Source organism: Maniola jurtina, chromosome 7, assembly GCF_905333055.1.
Source record: "Maniola jurtina chromosome 7, ilManJurt1.1, whole genome shotgun sequence".
In the NCBI taxonomy this organism is placed as follows: Eukaryota; Metazoa; Arthropoda; class Insecta; order Lepidoptera; family Nymphalidae; genus Maniola; species Maniola jurtina.
The window spans coordinates 10,057,475-10,074,431 of record NC_060035.1 but is presented as its reverse complement, the minus strand read 5'-3'; positions in this window follow the sequence as shown (position 1 = coordinate 10,074,431).

The following is a 16,957-nucleotide window of genomic DNA, read 5'->3' as shown; positions in this document are numbered from 1 at the left end:
AGCTAATATTAGGTCATTATAGACCAGGACTTATAATTTGAAAATAAAAATTAATTAATCTGAGTGCTCTATCCCGGTAGCTCAAAGATCAAAAACCAAACTTGTAAAATGCATAAGTATTAGAAGATAAGATGGAAAAAAAACTTTATTGATATCAATTTAAAGGTTTTTAGGGGAAAGTACTAATTATTATGAAAATAGGATGAGAGGAGACCGCGTATAAGCAAGCGTAGTGTAGGACGTCCTCCAGCACGATGGACTGATGATATAAAGCGGCTGGCGCTCTTTAGGGAAGGCCCATGTCCAACAGTGGACATCCACGGGCTCATAATGATGATGATGATGATCATGATTATTATGAAAATGACATCCACTTTCAAGTCCGAGATGTTTATCCAAGGTGTTATAATTTTTAGTTTCTTCACTTGCTATGCAATGATATCATTTATTAGGGTTCCGTACCTCAAAAAGAAAAGCGGAACGCTTATAGGATCAATTTGCTGTCTGTTTGTCTGTCTATCTAACTGTATGTCTGTCTATCTGTCCACCTGTTAGTCTGTTTTGTCCGTGTGTGTTGTGTCTGTCAGGAAAACCTATAGGGTACTTCCCGTTGACCTAGAATCATGAAATTTGGCAAAAACCATGAATTTATGGGTTCATTAAAAAACAATGTGTTTCAATTTTCAAAGTAAGATAACTATACCAAGTGGGGTATCATATAAAAGGGTTTTACCTGAACATTCTAAAACTGATTTTAATTTATTTTTAAGCATAATAGTTTTTGATTTATCTTGCAAAATGTCGGAAAAATACCTGAGTACGGATACGGAAACTTGGTGCGCGAGTCTGACTCGCACTTGGCTGGTTTTTTTATGTATATACGTCACTAAGTAGTCAATAATAAGTTTGACTAAAAATTGCAGTGTCATAAATGTTTTATAGATCAAAAAAATAATCATACTATTAAATATTCCTTCAACTTAGACCTTATTGTCACAGCTTAAAAGTTGAAAATGTGCAAAACAAAATTTCATACGTACTTAATACTTTTTCTCATAAAACTAGTTCAATTTACAAGAAATGAAAGATCCTATTGTGTTTGCCTTTGTCAATACAAAGAATCTTTGTGGCTTTTGTGTTCTCACTCACGTATACTAACATTAAAATATCGATGTTAAAATATTCGTTGTAAAACTTACCTTATGCAGTTATTCTTAAAGTATACATTAAATTGTTATTAGGACGAGAGTTGCTTCGTTTTGGAATGCCAAATCAGTGTATCAATTTTTCTTGTTTTGAATCGAAAGGTAAGAACAGTAATAAAATGTAACTACTGAAATCGTTTGTTCGTAGCTTTTATAGGTTCGTGAGAAGTAGTATTGTTGTATGATAATTTGGTCAATTTACAGATCAAATTTCTCAAAATCCTGTCTTAGTGCGGGTCTACGTTATATAGAGAACCAACTGCACCTTTTCAAACTTCAAAATCCCATCAGGACCAGTCCTGGCACAATTGTTAGTTAGTGGTAGTACCTTTTCAACCCCACTTTTTTTCATATTACATCCGTTAGGTCAATTTTTTTCGTATAAAATGTAGCCTATGTTACCCGGATTTACACCTCATTCATCAAAATCAGCCCAGTAGTTTCGGCGCTACGGTGGAACACACAGAATCTGGATACAAACACACACACATACATATACAGACTGCTAAAATCATAACTCTTCCTTTAGGCTTTGCCGCAATGGGGTAAAAAACAGGCTGAATTGAGAACCACCTTCTTTTTGGAAGTTGGTTAAAAATTAAAAAAGGAGCAAGCAACAGACCATATTTTAGACTATTTACTTTTCCAGACGTTTTAGATACTATCTCATTCAGCGTTTATGTCATCCAACTATGTAATTTGACGTCTGGCTAATGAGGTGTTCTAATCATACAGACTATTCACAATTCCAGACGTTTTGCTACTTGTGCATTATGTTTTTATGGCGTACAGCTAAGTTGACTCTCTGCTGACTGGGTAATCTGCTTTGATGTCATCTAGCTGAATTGTCTATTGGCTTACTAGGCACTTTGCTTTCATGTCAGTCAACGTAAAATTGTCTTTTAGCGAAAAGGTAATGACCTCTTTTTCTGGATGCCTAATGATAGGCATCCAGAAAAAGAGCTCAGCTTCTGAATTAGAGAAAATAATTACTACAAATTTAAAATTTGAATCAATGGCCCGAATCTGAATATAACAAAAAAGCTATAAAATATTTTAATCTCTGTCTTGACTTTGTTCAGTATCATATAAAAACATTTCTCCAGCGCTTTGACTTTGAACCTTAACGTAAACAGTTAAGTTAGCGTATTGAATGTGTACATACCTACTTATGCTCTTTTGGAATATTTCACCTAATTAGTTAACTTTTATGGCTATTAGCTCCGAGCGGGCCGGTTTGACTGTAACCATATTGAATAAACAAAAACAAGGATTATAAACAAAACAGCTTTTTATACAACACGAAATATATTATAATGTTATCCTGTTATGGCTGCAGGTGCATATAATCTCTTTCAGGTGTTTTTGCACGCCTAGCGCGTGTGATATTTTTTTACTGTAAACGTTTTGATAATATGAAAAAATAGGATTTTACGATCTCGGTAATTAGTGAAATGCAATAAATAGTTACTTGTGTAATGTCCCTGCTAACTATATTTTCATTGAATTTCAGTTGAGTGTAATTTCTATAATCTCAGCATCTATAATAGCAATAAGATATAGAAAATATAAGATTTACCTATAAATGTAAGTAATTAGGAATGACAGTATTATCATTATCAATAAGTGAAAATTTCAGAAACTTGGACTTGTCCATGCTATAATCTTTTATCCATGTGAAGTATCTTCTTTCAAGGCCAAATGTAATGGTCACCACAGTAATGACCAAAACTGGCAGATAGGGGTTTATAATGAGAACGTTAACGTAAAATAGACCTTAACCGCCTTGTTTTATAGCTCAAATTAATCCATTCATGTATAGCCAGTCAGACAGAACCAGAAATTAAAATCGGTGTAATTGAATTTAGGACCTTAAGTCAAGGTTATTTAGGCCCATTTTAATTTAATGTTACTGTGTGTGTGTGATCTCATTCTATGAAAGTTGGTGAAATGTTAAATCTCCTACTATAATAAGCATACAGGTTGAAAAAGACACCTATTAGCATGATTGTAAATAGATCTCATTCATTATTTCTCGTTATTGACAAAACAATAAAAGTACATTATAATATTGTTGTATTTTTTTTATCAGTGACTGTTTACTAACTAATGATAGTAACTTGGCAACAGTGTGCATTAAAATCCATACTAATATTATAAATGCGAAAGTGTGTCTGTCTGTCTGCTACGTTTTCACGGCCCAACCACTGAACCGATTTTAATGAAATTTGGTACAGACTTGGGATACATCCCGGAGAAGGACATAGGCTACTTTTTATCCCGGAAAAATGAAGAGTTCCTACGGGATTCAAAAAAACCGAAATCAACGCAGGCGAAGCCGTAGGGATCCTCTAGTAGTATATAAAACAATATTTAACTTGTACACATATTTTTTATAGATACGCAATGTTATATATTACAATAAAGTAACCCAGCGAAGTCGAATGTAATCGATTCTGATGATACCTACAGATTAATTTTTTTAAATAAATTTTTAATTATTTCATAGTAAATATTTTTTATCACTATAACTTTGAATTTTAAACTTATACATAACTTGACTTTTTACTCCATCGTAAACACTGAAGTGGGGTGACGTAATGATTAAATGCAGGAGCGATGTGAAAATAATAATCTACACTGTGGCGATGCGCAACCGGTTCAGGGGCGTCTAAGAGAGATGCCGATACAATGTGTATCGCCATCTCTAGATTTGAAATTATACCTGGAATATACCGTCCCCTTAAGTTGCACTCTAATGAACTGGTTATGGAATGTTTTATACGTAACTAATAACTTGGATACACTTTCTCGCAGGTTTCTTCTTCATTGATTTAGCATAATATTTCCAGCATTAAAAGAAGGCACTTTTATTCTGGTTTTTAACTATGCAGAAAGATATCTAAACTATATAAAGAGACTTGTCCAGACTGGGTGACTGACGAATCTATCAACGCAAAGCATAAACAGCTGGTGTTAGAACAGAAACTTGTTTGACAGTAGGTACCTACTTAGGTTTCTTTTATGACGTAGGTACTCACTAAGACATATTTTGTGGTATTTATATAATTATTGGTATTAGAGCTTTTGGTTAAAGACTAAGAAATACGTGTTTCAGCATTTTTCGAAAATCACTTTCTCACCACTTTTTTGAAATTTCACTTGGACGAAACCGGGGAAGGTAAAATAGTTTGTACTATGTAGATAAGTGAATGCAATAGGCGTGTTAGGGTTCTTTATAAAAAAAGTAATCTATTAATATTTTTGTAAATCCTGTATTAATTTTAAATACGTAACAAAACCAATTTAGGTTTGAAAACAAATGCATAGTGAATTCAGCCAACTGAATGAAACGATTGCCGGCTTTTTACAAAACCGGAGGAGCTTATAAAACGTTGAATATGAAAAACCTTCTGAATAAAAAGCGGTTAGGTTATAACCGGTGAAAAATGACTTTAAACCCCGGCCACCACTCCGGGCCCTCACTTGAGATAAATTGTTAAATAAAAATTAAATTAAAAATTTAAAAAACCCCCGACACATAATCCTCTAAAAAGTAAAAAAAATAATAGGTAAGTATGTATGGGCCCTTTAAGAATAGTATAAATAGTAAAGTTTTTATCCAAGCGTTCGTTGCGCCAGGGGACCGCTACCTATCATAAACTATGAAAGTCATCTGTTGTAGAAAGAATAGTCTTTAGCGGTCCCCCGACGCAACGAACGCTTGGATAAAAACTTTACTATTTATACTATTCTTAAAGGGCCCATACATACTTACCTATTATTTTTTTTACTTTTTAGAGGATTATGTGTCGGGGGTTTTTTAAATTTTTAATTTAATTTTTATTTCACGCTTTTTAAACTTTTATTCATAAATTACCGTTTATTTGTGCCATTCTAAAACCCAATTTCTATAATAATATAAATCCAATAAGGCAGCTAAATATCTCTTCAAAAGTAACATCAATGTTATGTTAATTATATGTTCCATGAAATATTTTTGACCGAACATCACTAAATCAAGAATTACCTGAATGACTCACATAGTTTAACACGACCAACACGAAATATCTGTTTCTAACATGTCGTTGCTTTAAAAATGTACCCATTTTACGTAGTCGTATAATAGTTCGCTTTTCAAGATATACCTACGATTAAATTGAAATCGACTTTCATCCGATGAAATAAGGAATAAAGTGGCTTGTATTTCATTTTGTTTGTTATTGCATGTCAAATTTTTATTTGACATAACTTTCAAAAACCGGTCAAGTGCGAGTCTGCCTCACACATGAAGAGTTCCGTACAAGTTTTTTTTATGTAATGACAATTCAGTTGTCGGATTTTTCTCTTTACTTGGGCCACAGGTGTAGAGTGCTTGGGCTATAAGATATTGCTACCTGCCTTTCATGATTCTACGTAAACGGGAAGTACCCAATTTATAAGTTTTGATTCTCTTGAAAGATGACACACAGACAGACAACGAAGTGGTGAAGGAAAACACCGTCAGGAAACCTGCATGCTTGAGAGTTGGCCATAATGCTCCCTCAAAGGTGCGTGAGGTGTGCCAATACGTGCTTGGCCAGTGTGGTAGCTTCTCATTCTGAGAGGAGACTTGTGCTCAGTAGTGAGCCGGCGATGGGTTGATCCTGATGATGATGAATTTTAAACGTATTTTGTCAAAGTAAATAAGCTGAGTTCAAGCAGATAAAATAAAAAGAAGGTGCGCCAATCATCCAAACCTGCGCGACAAAGCGACTACGATGCGGGAACCTCAGCCGCGCGGAGGGTCATCGCCTCCTACGATATTTAATGGTGCCATGCACACCTACGCGTCTACAACAGTCGAGGCTACATGTTTTTTTTTTCTACAGATACCTACTGAACCCTAAAAATAGTTTGACTATGGTTTGGGTTTGGGTTGATTGTTCGTGGCCTTTGGTTGACTGTTGGATATTATAATTGAATTGATGTTTTCTCGTTTAACTGTGATTATAATATTTTATAAATTAGAAACTCCGCGCCTACGATCCAAAGTATCGGAGTTTTCCAAAACATTATTTTCAAATAAATAATTATGTATCTAGGCAACGTCCATCTTGACAGCTTGACATTTGCCAATTGACATAATATTATGAACCTCTGTTACAATAGTGAAAGATCCCAGGGCCACCAGCCGTCACGTATTTTCTGACGAATGAAATGTGGACGATTGAGTAGTGTTAGTATGTACTAAGAACGCATGCCTACAGACCTGCTAGCTTGCTTAGACGGCCAATTTTCAGGTATCAGGTAATCAAGGTACATAAAAACATTACTTACCTCGCGTAAATTCTCCAATTTTTTTAATTTTTAGCTGATTTTTTTTAATATTAATAATTAATTGACATAAGTAAACTATAAGAGAGTGAGAGAGAAGTCAATATATCCTAATACATGTCTTACTCAGTCTCATGCGCGTAGATAATGATGCCCTCGCGCTCAAACCCACAGAGGCATTAAAATTTAATTTAGGGGATGATTGGCCCTCTGGATCGGTCTGTCTTCTTGTAAAAGGTTTTAAAATAGTTGTCTGGTAGACATATATAAAAATGGAGCATCAGAATTTACGTGCAGTTAAGTAATTACTTATTTTGGGAGCTTTAAAGCGTCTGCAAAGCAATACGGCCGACGCGGGAAGTGTCTGGGAGTATTGGCGACACATTTTAAAGGATATTGCCTAAAATATACGTAAAAATCAGTTTGGAGAATTTACGTGAGGTAAGTAATATTTTATGTACCTTGATTATCAGATACCTGAAAATTGGCCGTCTAAGCAAGCTAGCACGTAGGCTAGGCATGCTTTCTTCTTCTTCTTCTTCTAGTGCCGTCTCCTATCGGAGGTTGGCAATCATTAAGGCTAACTGGATCTTGTTCACCGCTGCTCTAAACAGTGACCTCGTACTCATGTTGAACCACTGGCGAAGGTTTTTGAGCCAGGATGTTCGTCTACGGCCAGGTCTACGCCTGCCCTTTATTTTCCCTTGCATTATGAGCTGCAGCAGGTCATATTTTGAGTTCCGCATTATATGTCCCAGATATTCGAGCTTTCTCCTTTGCACACATTTGAGTACTTGAGCATGCTTTCTTAGAACTTACTAACACTACTCAATCGTACATATTTCCTGTGTCAGAAAATACGTAACCTCTGGTGGTCCTGGGATAAAAGTAATAAGAAAACCAGAAAAGAGCTGATAACTTCCAAACGGCTGAACCAATTTTTTTGGATTATAGCTAAGAACACTCTCGATCAAGCCACCTTTCAAACAAAAAAAACTAAATTAAAATCGGTTCATTCGTTTAGGCGCTACGAGGCCACAGACAGATACACAGATACACAGATACACAGATACACAGATACACACGTCAAACTTATAACACCCCTCTTTTTGGGTCGGGGGTTAAAAAATGACGTGAAGATTAGTCTCCGTAAACGAAATGAGTTCATAAAAATGTTCCAAGCTATACCTACCTACTCTGTATATTTATCCAAATTTTTAAAGTGAATCTGTATGTACCGATTCTATATTTCTAGATTCTAGATTCGATATTTAATTGCTTAAACGCACATAACTGAAATGTGAGAGGTGGTGCATGCATACCCATGATCAAACCCCCCGACTTCCGATTAGGAGTCGGACGTTCTAACCACTACGCTATCCTAAACTTAATTTACTTGGTCATAATATTATGGTTGGAAGTGGTACAAAACACCCGTTTCAGTCAATGTTGCTGTCAAAATAAATAAAAGACATTATTATCAAACTAGCCGATGCCCGCGACTTCGCCCGCGTGGATTTAGTGAAATCCCGTGGGAACTCTTTGATTTTCCGGAATCAAAAGTAGCCTATGTGCTAATCCAGGATATTATCTATCTCCATTCCAAATTTCAGTCAAATCTGTCCAGTAGTTTTTGCGTGAAGGAGTAACAAACACACACACACACACACACACGTACTATCTTTCGCCTTTATAATATTAGTGTGATAAGATGCCGCACCTCGATGCCATGATACCACTCAACTCAGTGGTCTAGGTGTACACACAGAGCATTATGTCGAATGTCTAAATCATATACCTCCTCAGCAAATGGACACAAATGACATAAATTATACATCGCCTTCGCCTGTAATGTATACAGTTGGGGCTAACTGTGCACTATCTCATCTCGCAGCCATTAGTATGGACATTAATCATTATCGGACACTACATATATGTCAGATGATAATGAGGGGACATCACATGGGATAGTTATTATTATAAACGGCAATTAGTCTCTTACTATCTGCAATTTCTTTGTAGGAACGGCATTCCGAACCAGTTAGAGATTTTTTGACGATTCAAAAGCACTTGTATTAGTTTAATTGAATAAAAACATTTCGAATTTGAATTTTACCAGTAAGTAGCAAGGGATGAAACATTATCTATTAGACCGAATCTGGCTGACCTTGAATGTGTACGGCAGTTTTTATTAAATCCATGCCTCTAATCTATTATCTCGATTTCTATACTATATGATCTGGAGACTATAGATCTGGAATGGTAAACCGCTTTGCCGTGCTCAGTAAAAGTTAATACTCCCAATCAGACCCACCGATAAAACCAAACAGGTTATTACAAATTACCAAATTGCATTTGTCAGAAATCAAACCAAAATCTCAAATCAAAATTGTCCTCACACCTATGGTGTCTACAGGGTCCCCTGCTACGTCCGGAAGGTCACCAAAAATATGAAGTGTTTTTTAGCATAATAAAGAAGATCGCTCGCCGGCAAAAATCATGTTAGACACAGGGATCATCGGAGCAATCAAGATTTAGTACTAAAATAGCAGATACGTCAGCAGAATATAAAAATGACAAGTGTAAATTAAAAATTTATAATACCCCCGACAAGTGAAGGTTACAGTAATTAGAAAAGAGCTGATAACTTTCAAACGGCTGAACCGATTTTCTTGGATTATAGCTAAGTACACTCTCGATCAAGCCACCTTTCAAACAAAAAAAACTAAATTAAAATCGGTTCAATAGTTTAGGAGCTACGAAGCCACAGACAGATACACACATACACACTTCAAACTTGTAACATCCCTGTTTTTGGGGTCGGGGGTTAAAATGGTTGAGCTGAGATTTACTTTAGAATTGGTTCAAGGTATCTGTGTTTAAATGCATAGAAATTCTCCACTCAGTGGTGTTGTTAAATTATTTTATTTAAGTCTGAGTTATAAAAATGCTTTCACAATAGTTTCCCAATGTGAAAGACGAAAGTAGTATCTTAGTTCAGTGGTATATACCTAATTTGCCCATATGAATAGGCAGAAACATTATCATAAATACGAAAATAAAATTAAGTGATAAAATAAAAGATTTCGTTTTCATGAATATGTAATAATGAGAAGGGAAAACAAAAAAAAAAATATTTTGCAGCAGCAAAACCTTCAGCGGAAAACCCTTTAGCAAAAACATAACTGAAACAGCAACAAAGCTACATTTATGTAAATACAGAGCAAGTCTAGGTCGACGAGGGGTTGCTTAATCTTGCAAATTTATGCAAGTCGCCGACAACACGTCAAACCGTCTTCGTTTGAGACGTGATCCAAATCCGATTCGTTGCGACAAGCATCTAGTGAGAATATTTTGTTGCATAAACTCTAGAAAACAGATTTTAAATTGAAATCCTGATAAGCACAGCATAGCCTATTTTAGGACCTAAAGGTTTACAGGTGTCAAAAATGCAAATCAAACATACTCTACGTATATTTAATTAAACCTTTACTTACATGTACAGTCAAAGGCCATAAGTCGTTTAGCACCTAATTTCTTCGCGGAATCAAGGCCTTAGGCCTAGATACGTGGTATCAATGAAAGTCTATAAAATTTACAAAATAGCATTTATTTTGATTTTGTCGTTTGAAAGGATATCATATCATTTTTCCAATTTTTAATTCCCAAAAAATATAGACTAAAAAAAAAAATTGGTTGTCTGTAAAGTCGGTTTACTGACGATAGTTGAACGTGACAACAAAGGCCGATTGTGCTTCTTTGTCGCTCGTTCCGCGCTCTCGCTTGCACTTCAAGCCTTATATGGAACGCCTCAGAGCGAGGTAACGCCGCATGAGTCATGTTTTTTCGTGCGTGCAGCCGGCTCTATCGAATTATAAGACGTTGTCACGTCAAAAGGTAGGTACAATCAACACGATTTATTTTATTGCTAACAGCATATTGATTTAAGGTTATCAAACTTCTGATAGTACGTACTCTCTGTGAAAAAAAAAATACAGGGATATATCCTTGTGGTTATTTTTTCACGGGTGTTGCCAGCGCTCCACTTTTTCACTTCAAAAAGATTCCATATTTCCGTAAACACGAGCAACTCGATTGGCGGTCGCTCGTCAAACCGTGTGGCACCTAAAACGTAAAAAAATCGAAATACTCGACATTGATCTGATACTGGCCAAACACAATCAGGGCCACAGAATCCTCTCTTACCGCTTTATAACGCTTTGTCGATGATAACCAGCAAGAAAGTTGTCTCACTGGTTATGCTTGGGGTGCGGTAGGTTTTTTACACATTATAATAATATGTCATCTAAAACAATGCTTGAAATGTTGTTGAAGTATTACATGAGATATCTTTGCGATTGATACCTTATTGTAATTTTTTAAGTCAAGTTAAGTTAGTTACTTAAGTTTTTCAAGACAGGTGGTTAAAGTTGCGTTACGGTTAGCATTAAACTTTCATCACCAATAAAAAGCAAAGTTGGTTGCACAACTTCACTGTACAGCTGTATTCATACCTCCTGCTTAAGACTAATGATCCAAAGTTAGTGAATTCTGATTCAAATCCTAACTTTTATGATCTGAAACGCTAATGGATCTTAATCATCTATTTTTGTTTTTACCAACTTTGTTAAGACACTGATCCTTAAGAAACAGTCTCTGTCTTATTAAGGAACCAGGATTCTATCAAACCATTGAGTTTATCAAGGTTTTGATAAATAAATATTTCTTTGCTTATCGTTCTATCGTCCTTAGACCTTTAAGATCTTCATCAAAACAAAATCAATTATTAACGCTTGTCTTATTTTCTAACTAGATAATAACAGCTAAATAATAAATATTAAAATGAATACTTAGCTGATTATATTAAGAGGGCTCTCTCCGTCACTCGTATTATACAATCGTAGTTCCAATTTAATTTGAATATTAAGCAACCAAAGTCCATGAAATTTTGCAGACATATTCTAGAAACTAATATCTATGTCTGTGGTTTTCCAGATTTTTGTTAAAATATTCGGTTTCAAAGTTACGCGGTCTTAAAATGTTTCATACAAATGTTTGAGCCTCTGTAATTTCAAAACTACATATTTTTAGGAAAATCTAAAACACCACAGACACAGATATTATTCTAGAATATGTCTGCAAAATTTCATGAACTTTGGTTGCTTAATATTCAAATGAAATTGGAACTACGATTGTATGAAACGAGTGACGGAGAGAGCCCTGTTCAATAAAACGAGTTTTATTTTGGTTTAGCTACCATAGAATATTTGTTAGGCCTAACAAAATATTCTAAAACTTTCCTATTTGTTGGACCCTTTGTGTAAATCTGAATATGTTCAAGGCTTGTAATGTAACTTCCTAAAGGCCAAAGTAATCTTAGACAAATAAAGATGAGTGGGTGCCTTAGGGTTCAGACGTACCGCGCATATCGAATTCCTCTTTACATTTTTACGGATAATAAGTAATGAAATTTTATGCTCATGCTACTTGAGAATAGCACAATCTATTTGTTGACTTTTGTAATCTATTAATCTTGTTTCATTTTAAAGTTGTGTCTCCGCTCAAAAATCAGCTCTCGTAAGAAATATTTTCTATTTCCACCTAAAACAACAGATAATAAGCTAAACATAAAAAACTAAAGCTGAAATAGCGCTGCAGACAGGTGTCGTTTGGGGCACGACTATGTCAGGCTATAATAAAATGAATGTAATCTAGGGAATCAATAATGCTTGGCCTCCCACGAGAAGTAATAATAGATATTTTTATTGTTACTTTTTTAACCCCCGACCCAAAAAGAGGGGTGTTATAAGTTTGACGTGTGTATCTGCGTATCTGTGTATCTGTCTGTGGCATCGTAACTCCTAAACTAATGAACCGATTTTAATTTAGTTTTTTTTTTGTTTGAAAGGTGGCTTGATCAACAGAGTTCTTAGCTGTAATCCAAGAAAATCGGTTCAGCCGTTTGAAAGTTATCAGCTCTTTTCTAGTTTTCTTATAGAGGTTTTTGTGTCTAGGTTTTTTAAATTTTAAGCTACAGAGATTAATAACTTAAGTTAAAGGTGCAGCATAGAAATGTGTGGGTGCAGCCATGTTAAAGGCGAGAGTAAATTAATTGCATGCATTTATGTCGCCATCTATTACAGCACATCGTCGTGACGTGACATAGTAGAAGATTAATGGGTCAAACAGTGATCACTTAACAGAACACTGTTAGTTTTTTTTAAATAAAACTGGAAAATTAAACAAGCAGGTCTATTGACCTGCTTATTTAATTTAATTTTGATATTGAGGTAAAGGAGCGAGCTATCGAGAGGGCTATGTTAGGAGATTCCCTGAGGGATAAGATCCGAAATGAGGAGATTCGCAGGAGAACCAAGGTCACTGACATAGCCCAAACTATTAGCAAGCTGAAGTGGCAGTGGGCAGGCCATGCCGGCGGAGGCGTTGGCCGTTGGAGCCGAAAAGTCCTTGAGTGGAGACCGCGTTTAAGCAAGCGTAGTGTGGGACACCCTCCAGCACGATGGACCGACGATGTAAAGAGGATGGCGGGAAAGAGCTGGATGATGAAGGTTGAAGACCGGGTGTGGTGGCGCTTTATAGCTTAGCGAAAATATGCTTTGTTATACAAAAAGGTAGAAAAAAATAAACCTAAAAGATGTTAAGACGATTTCATTCGTCGGCTTAATAATATTGAAATAAAATTTATTTACAGTTTACTTTGTTTGTACTTTGAGTAAATATTGTGAAAACATTGTATCTCGAGTATTATTTTTACAAAACAATCATCGAATAAAGGTTTCAGGTTTGTTTACTTACTACGAGTTTGAATACACTTTACCAACTCAACCCGTCTAGTGGCACCATCGTGCGATTGATATGAAATGCTTATTGGAATATAGTAATGCAGTAGGTTCCCAGATACTACGGTAACTTTCACATATCTTCAAATAAGATATAGGTCTACCCAGTGGTTTGCTGATTGTGGCAAACTAGTACAAAAATACTTTGTAAGAACAACTATCATTTTATCTCAATAAGTTCTGTTTTTATAATAACGCCGCTGTAGTTGCCTAGCAACTATTTTAAATTCCTTTAACACTTTACAATGTCAGCCAAGCTGAGATTTTCTGAACTCCGTGGTTGAAAGTTGAAACAACTACAGGTATTGCATTTATCTAAACTGAGTAGGTTCCTGCAGTAGTGGTGCGGTGCGAGAGGGATGTGATCACGTGACGCGAGAGTTCAGAAAGACAACTTCTGACAATAGTACTGTCAGCCTTCCCACACCGCTCCACTATGCAGGAGTCTATCCAAATACGCGGAGTACCTGTGGCTATATCATCACACCGCGTCGATCTACATCAATATCGTAGCATTCGATCCTATTGGTACTTTCTCGAGTTATAAAGAACAATAGACTGGGAGTTGTTAGCGGTATCCAGGCCACGCTTGTTTGAATTGTAAATAAACATTGGCTCGGTAAGTTTCAGAATAAATGCTGTCCAGTTTTCTGGAAAATTCCTTTGTTGTCACGAAATCTGAACTCTATTCATATAGACCAAAATTTCCACGAAAATTCAATAATACAATTATCACGTTTCATACTAATATGCTAGCATGAATAACGCCGGAATTTAGAAAAAATAATGTTATATTAAAAATAAAATAAAAAATACGACATAATAAGTAAATACTGTACTGTAACGTGAGTAAGTATTTTAGTTACTATTACTATACGCAGATAATTATTATTTATCTAATTAGGCTTGTTTGGACAAAGGCATTGTCCATGACCACGGAAAGATAGAAAAGATGAACTCTCCATGTTACGTACTCCCATACAAAAATCTCAGTGAGTGTTAACCATTTTGAGACACCAACCTATCACTAACGAAGCTATGTTTTTGAATTGAAATTCAAATGTTTTTTGAACACATTTTCGAATTGAACATCGAATATTTTTTGAAAACATGTCTGTAATTAGTCGGAACAGAGAGCCCGAAACTAGCTTCTTTCCGTGGATGTATTATTACACGAACACATTTCACACTTTTACTGCAGTCTCAGTGGGTCGGTCACAAAAAGAAAACTTATGAAACAAAAGAATAAAATTATGTTTTTAGTACTAGACTAAATTCAGCGAATAATGACAAGTCGCTTACACCGTTACCAGAATTCACAGTCCTAAGAACACGAATGACTAAGAATTTGCGATGTAAACTAAATTCAAAATTTTGAGCTGATATTCCTATATATTTCGTGACGAGTGCAGTGAAAATTGCCGACTGAATATTTTATCCCGTTCAGCCGCTTCGGCGCTTACGATGTTAAACGTGACACAAGTACAAAATGAATACGTCAAAAGTAATCTTTCTTTATAATATGAGCAACATTATTTAGAATGAAAGTCTCAAACAATATTATGCATTGTATCGGTTCACACACTCAGTGGGAGTGAAACGAGCATATAATCGACATTTTTTTTTAAAATTTGAAATAATATCTATTTATTCTAACCGAAAACCCAAATAATTATTTTCATGGATATAACTTGAAAGATTCTTTCATACAAACATTCAACCCCTAGTTACCCCGCTAGGGGTGAAATTTCCAATAATTGCGAAACATGATATTTTTTCATTTTTAACCAAATGCCCAAAAACTAAGTTTCATGGGTACCTATGTCATAAAAGGAACCTATTGCCATTGAATGTTTCTAACCCCAGCAGTTAGGCTGTGCGTTAATATGATCAGTCAGTCAGTCAGTCAATATAAATCTTTTTATAGTACTTATAGAAGATACTCGAAACAAGAAGATGTTTATTTATTTTATAAGTAAGTAATCACACACAAAAATATCTTTTGTTCAAAGGTTACATTATTATCATTCAACGGAAGTTCTATCAAACTTATTCACCATTACAGGGTTTATTGTATAAGTTTCCCACAGTGAGTTTCGGGTCAAGACGAAATTTCGCAACCCATTATAATCTGTTTTCCTCTTCGTTAAACTTGGCTTTCAGGCTCTTAATGGCGGTTTCACCTTCATACAATTTTGTTGTGAACAGATTATACGGCTTATACCAGCTTTGAAATAATAATTGAAAGAATTAACCGTAAAATACTACTAGTTATAATAAATTCTTGGCTAAATAATAATTAATTGTATTGTTCTTCTTTCTTATTGTGTTTATTTAGACGAAACATTTTATTAAATATCCTTTCAAGGGTATCATTTCGTATCCGTCAAGGTGCCATACACAATATATAGATAGCGATTCACTTCCTCTTTTTCAGTAGGTATCCACCGCTAAGATATGGAATGCCTTTTTGGCTTCTCTACGCCCGCATTTTACAATATTGATAAATGTTTTACAATATTGATAAATAATTAATACGTTGGTTTATTGGTTTCTTGGTTTGTCCTTCAATCATATCGCAATGGAGCAACGGATAATTTGATTATTAATTTATTAATTATTTTGGAGATTAACGTGATTTTTTGCATGAGTAGACCGTATAGTTTATTGACCTGGAAAATGGCATAGGCTACTTTTTATCCCGAAAATCAAAGAGTACCCACGGGATTTAAAAAAACCTAAATCCACGCGGACGAAGTCGCGAGCATCAGCCTAGTGAAATATAAATGCTGCATAGTATAGTGCTTGCAGCCCGGTACTCTTTTGATGGAAAAGAATAACTTCAATTAAGAAACAGTAAAAGAGATTTCTTAACGATTTCTTGTTCGCCGTACAACGAAGAAAAGCAATTAGCCAGCGAATTGCTCTCGAGACAAAAGCGAGCTACACATACAATTTGAGAAGCTAAATGGATACCATTAATTGATTTACTTTGGGGTTGAAAAAACGGTTAATTATAGCAAGCCAACACAAGCTTGGAAAAAGGGGCTTTTTAATTCACGCTACATGGTAGAAGAACAAATCGATGTGATTTCGTGTAGGAATTCGGATTGAATCGGATCGGGCACTTTTTGGCTAAAGAACCTGTGCAGAATATAATCAGGAATACATAGTACACTTACCTAGATACCAGGTATTTACTAATTCTAATAATAAAATTTTAAAATTTCCAGAGTAAGAGCAAGGGTGTTAGCGTTTGCTAGTTACTCAAAAAGTTAAAGCAACGTTGCTTCATCTTGTGTATCTACGAGTAGCAGTACTTATATGAAGAAGTTTGGTTTGACGTGGAACGCTTTCCAATAATGTCGTTAGAAAGTCGTTGAAATAAAGTTGGGGCATCGACTTAGGTATGCTTAGGTAAACTTCCTAAGATAAAATATCTGCCTATAGTTTTCTTCCGTACATCCGATGCGTTTAATTACTGTTTTTATACTCGTTTATTATGTAGTTAAAGGACATTAACGAAAATCCTGGAAATTTGATTCGACAAGTTACTTATATTATGTAATCGCCTTT